The sequence below is a fragment of the Aegilops tauschii genome, chromosome 3 (genome assembly GCF_002575655.3).
Source record: "Aegilops tauschii subsp. strangulata cultivar AL8/78 chromosome 3, Aet v6.0, whole genome shotgun sequence".
NCBI lineage: Eukaryota > Viridiplantae > Streptophyta > Magnoliopsida > Poales > Poaceae > Aegilops > Aegilops tauschii.
In genome coordinates this window covers 217646285-217651774 of record NC_053037.3, presented here as the reverse complement: position 1 = coordinate 217651774, position 5490 = coordinate 217646285, and the positions used below count along the sequence as shown (strand labels likewise).

Genomic DNA, 5490 nt, shown 5'->3' with positions numbered 1-5490 from the left:
AACATAGACTGTTGGGCAAGGGCTCAATCGGTGCACTTCTTTTCTCACAATGATTTATTATCGTGGACCGGATTATACAAAGTGCATGTTTATTTATAACGAGAGAAATATATTTTTTGCAACACATACCTTCTTGAATGATACACTTTACATACAAAGATCCCCAAAGAATAAGTTGTTATGGCACGTGATAACCAACACATAATTCTTGTTTGAGAGACAAAATGCATTCATTCACATGAACAAATAATCCATCCAATAGTCATTATGCATCATAAACTCTATAGGAGATGACAGAATGTAAAGAACAACATGGAGTAAAATGTTCATATACACACATACGCAGCGACGTGTTTGAGAACAAAAATATCCCTGTCCCAGCCCTGTTCTTGGTCGGCTACATGAGCACCTCCGGGCTGCTGCGGCGAACAGCCAAACATGACACTTGCGAACCTGTATCGGAGAGAGAGGGAAGCTCAAATTGCGTCTGCACTGTAGTTCAAATACAAATGCGGATGAGGGACCGAGGAACCATTTCATGCAGCAAAGTGGATGGGAGTGAAAGGAGAAGCACCTGACTTCTCAGTTCAATCCGAAATCGACGAATGAAGAATGGAAATATCTCGGCCTCATGAAGCATGGTGACAGTGTGATCCGTGCGCTGCGACAGCGAACGTCCTGGGGCCACGTCATTGAACGTCCCAAGACGGCGGTGTTGAACGGCCAGTTTGATGCGGCAGCTTGGCTGCGTGGTCACGGGGGAGCCTTGCCGGGGGGCGAGAGGAGATGGATGGCCCCAACCTAGCTTTGCCGGTGGCATCGCCTGGGAGGTCAAGGAGACGCGTCGGATCTGCCGGGGCGGCGCATCTGAAGATTGGTGGCGGCGGTCGGCGAAGGTTGTATAGAAGCGCTGGGGACGGCGGCGGCGCGATCCGCAGCAGGGGACGACCGCTCCTGGAGATCCCCGGCGTTGGCGTCGGGCCTCGCCGGGAGGAGGTCCGTCGAAGCGCCACCTGGGTCGGGCCGCTGGCGCCGGCGGGACGGTGGGTACGGCTGCGCGTGGCGCGATCTGGCGGAGGAGCTGGCCACCGCGTGGAGGTGGCGGATCCGGGAGGCACCGGAGGTTGGGGGAGACTGGCGGCGCTCGGGATGGGGCAGCTCGCCGGGGAGTGGGAGGCTGGCGGCGCTCGGAATGGGGCAGCTCGCCGGGGAGTGGGAGGCTGGCGGCGCTCGGGATGGGAATCGCTCGTGGGGTGGGGGGGGGGGGGGGGGGGGGGGGGGACAATGACGAGGGGCGGGTGGTTTCTTTTTTTTCGCGCTAGTGGAGTTCGGGAACAGCCGATCGCCCCTATATAACGCGCGCTGTGATCTAAACTCTACCACATTCATTTATTGCTATTTTTTAAGGTTTTTTTTCTGCTAAGTGAATGTAATCGGATGCTTCCCTCTTTATGCTAAACTCAACCCAATCTGTTCACAAATTCTTCATGTGCGTTCTATTTGAAACTCGTTCAAAATCTTCACTGTGTCCTTGTCAGCTGAAGAATTTGCAAATGAAACATTAAAATTTTCTTATCTGGATTTTTGGCTTTTGCCGTTCAAACTGTTCCACATCCCACGATATGTTTATCTTATTCACCCACGATCTCACACGATCTCCACCTCTCTGTACGTGGGTGACACATGTCACAAGGATGAGAAGGGTCAGGGGCACGTTCGTCCATATTCCTCGTGCGAGCGGTTTTTCACCTCGGCTATATATACCCCTCACCCTCCTCAGACTGTTTTTACTCCGCTCAACCTCACTCCCTCGCGCGAGCTCTCAAAACCTAGCGCCGCCGCTACTTCCATCGTCGCCGGTGAGGAAGAGCTTCGCTGCCTCAACCTCATCGCCGTCGTACTCGCGCCGGCCGCGGATTTCCTCTCTCCGCCGCCGCCGTAGCCGTCTTCCTCAACCAAGTTAGGGCGTGGAAGATCTGGACTGACGAACTTCAAATCTACTATTCCCAGTTCGTTGTGTTCATCGTCAATGGTAATTAAAAGTTACTTTTACTGCCCTTGTTGATTCTTATGATTTTCACAAAATCTTGAAAAGGTGTTTATTCTTTAATCTTCACACTCTAAACACCTCTCACAAACATCTGTTCTTGATCTGTTTCTCTAAGCAACATTTTTCTTCAAAATTCCTCAATTGTGTGGATTTTCAATCTATACAACTCTGGAACCTAAGTCAAAGAACGCTTAGTGAAATTTCTCAAGACACCTCTGGTGAAATTCCTCAAACTTGTTCTTTTTGCAAAAACTTCTGAGAACGCATATGACCTCTCCAAATTCTTCGCACCTATACTCTGTTCACAGGTACACATGTCCGCTGATGAATCACTAGGTTCTCATCAACTTAACTCATTTGCAGTGTTCCTCGAAGAAAAGTTGCATACCTCATCAGTGAACTCAATCGTTCAAAATCCTTGGCTGAAGAAAATGGCTGATGGCAAGAAACCTCAGAAGGGAGGGAAGAAATTGGAAGTCAATAATGCTTTTGAGATACCTGAAGATATCTATGCAGGGTACTGCACACCTCCTCATGAAACAAAGAATGAGCGCAAAGTTCGCATTCAGAGGATAGAGAGGAGATGGGCTAGAGAATGGAGGGAGTACAGATATGTGACTCCCAAGTACATGAAGAAATTCGCGGTACACCCTCCATGCCCAAGACCTCCATCGACACCAGGCCAAGTTGCTGATCCCTCAAGCATCAGAAGAGGTCAGGATTCCTCAAGGAATGGGCCAAGCGTCAAGCTAAACTGGCCAAAATGGCAAAAGAGGCAGTGAAGAAATCCAATGAAGATTCTGCTGCTGCCACTACTGAGGCCTCTGTTAGCAAGCCCAAGAAGCCCGCACACAAGCCCAGTGCCTCTGCTTCAATGCCCTCACAGCCAAGCACCTCAGCAATGCCCTCATGGCCCAGCTCTGCAAAGCCCTCACGGCAAATTCCTCAAGCTACTCCAGCTCTTCCAAAGTCCTCAGCTCCTCCTCCAAAGTCCTCAGCACCTGTGCATCTTGCCTCGTGTCAAAGGACCACATGCATCTCAATTGCCTCAGGAGCCTCTGCAAGTTCTTTAGCTCCTCCGCATTCCTCAACAGGCCCCACTCTGCTGAAGACCAAGGCCACTGTTGGACGAGGCACTAGACCAAGTCCTCACAAGAAGCAGGTTACCTTTCATGTCCCGTCAAGTGAAGACGAAGCTAATGATGAGGAACTCGCCGAAATCATCAGAGACAGACAACAAAGGGCCGCTAGTGCCAAAGGCAGTAATGTGCCATTGATGCTGGGTCCCAAGTTGATCCTCGACTTCATCGACATATGGCACAAGGACCCCAACACACCTTTTCCTGAGATGAACCTCACTCCTGGTCGAAGTCATATGTTGATTGCCTTCATTAGTGAGGAAAAATGGAAATATGAACAGGGGAGGAAGGTGAGGAAAGCTCAGTACAAGAAAGAGCACTTTCTGAAGCAAAACGTGTTGAAGCTATCACCTGATGAACTTGTAGCTCTGCAATCAGAGATCAAGAATCTAAGTGATGAATTTGATTGCTACTATGCTGACTGGCTTGGAGCCAAAGTCAGATTCGTCAAGCTGACCAAGGGATTCACCTCAAACGTTGCAGCCCCAACGCAACTTGAATCTCCTCAGGCTAAGGCATCTGCTCAGCCGACTGAAGAACATGCCAGCACCGCTGATGAAAATCAGGCTACTGATGAAACTGCAAGTACTAGGGCTGATGCAGCTATTACAGCCGCTGAGGACATTGCCAGGGCAACCACTTGTGTTGCGCCTGAAGATCAAGCCAGGCCAACTGAAGCATCTATCGTTGTGCCTGAAGAAACTGAACCAACCAAGGCAACTGCATCAGTTGTGCCTGAAGAAAATGAACCAATTTCCTCTGCTCCTCCTGCACCAATGCCAAGTCCCATTCTTCCTTCTGCATCAGAAGCGAAGAAACCAAGGCTGCAGAGCGAGCAGCAGTGAAGAAGAGGAAAGCATCTGCTTCATCAGAGTCTTCAGCACCGAAGAAGATGAAGACATTGACCAGCTCTTTTGAGAATCCCATTGATGCTATTCCTGTCTCAAGTATGCCATCAAAGGAAATCATTCCTTTTGGTGAAGATTATGAGATCCCAAGTGGATCTGATGAAGATGTTCCTTCTGCTGCTTCTTCAGAGCAGTTGGACGAAGAAATTGAAGTGGACAATATCCCTTCAACCCCAGTGATCTCATTGCCCATGCCTCAGTTCACAGCTGAAGAGGCAAGCGTTGAAGAATTGAATGAAGAAGATGAAGATGTGGACATTGGGAGCACCACTCCTGTGATGAGTGATGACTTTTGGGAAAGTCATCATCCCAACTCTCCCATGTTCACGCCACTTCAACAGATTCCTCAGTCCCCAGTTCAGACTGAAGAAGTTCAAATGGGCTATGACGAACCTCAAGCCACTCCTTCCAATCCTGAAGAAATTCCAGCCACTAGTGCTGATGTTGTTGATGAAGAGATGAAGACCCAGGTTGCTACCGAAGAAGAAACTGAAATTCCTTAGCCAGTGGTTCCCGAGATTGTGATTCTGGAAGCTGTGAAGGCATTGACTGATACTCCTCAGCCCAAGCCGAAGAATCCCTTCTCCAAGAAGCAAAAATTCTAGGCTGATGACTTCTTCAATGAGCATGTATTCTTCACTGAATATAACCCTTATGATTCTGCTCGTCTTCGAAGGAAGCGTTTCTGGACAGCAAGCCAAGCCAACTTCTACTCTTCACTGCTTTTTGATAAGGACAAGATCTTTGACCATGAACATATTCCTCATGTGGATATGGAATCGCTGCCTTGCTTCACCCAGTCCTCGGTGTTCTTCATGACGCTGGGTTGCTCAACTTCTACACCGATATCGTGGACTGGAATGAAGAACTAATTCTTCAGTTCTATGCTGCATTGCACATCACCAGCAACGCTGAAGATGTGAATTCATGGGTGCTGGATTGGATGACATAAAACACTCGCTTCAAAGCACCGGCCTCTGAATTGCTTCATGCCCTGCCTGTCAGCCCTCCCCTTGAAGGTGCGCAGCTCATCTACCATGAACCTGAGCTATTAGACCATTACATGCAAGTATTGATGAAACCGCTGAAGCCTGGTCAAGCCCCAAGGACCAAATTCCTCGTGAAGAAATTGTTGTATGTGCCACGGACTGTCTATCGCATTCTAACCAAGACACTGACTCCAATCAAAGGCCACGACTCGTATGAAGAAGAGGTCATTGGCATCATGAAGAATCTGCTTTTCAACATCATGCATGGAGTTCCTATCAACTACCATGATTTCTTCATGAGGACTCTGGCCAATGTTGCATTGTCACCTTTTGAGTTGAAGCCTTACGCTCCCTGGATTATGAGATTCCTTAGATCAAGATCTTCAATCAATTACAAGGCTGAC

The 5490-nt window shown here is 48.9% G+C and overlaps 1 long non-coding RNA gene across 1 annotated transcript; it reads right to left on the bottom strand.

Moving 5' to 3' along the window:
* Positions 1-205: 205 nt before the first annotated feature.
* LOC109738782 (uncharacterized) lies at positions 206-1320 on the bottom strand. The gene is made up of 2 exons (XR_005772647.3): positions 575-1320; positions 206-453 (listed from the first exon to the last, which is right to left on the bottom strand). It is a non-coding gene; the product is annotated as an uncharacterized lncRNA (long non-coding RNA).
* Between the last annotated feature and the right edge of the window lie 4170 nt (positions 1321-5490).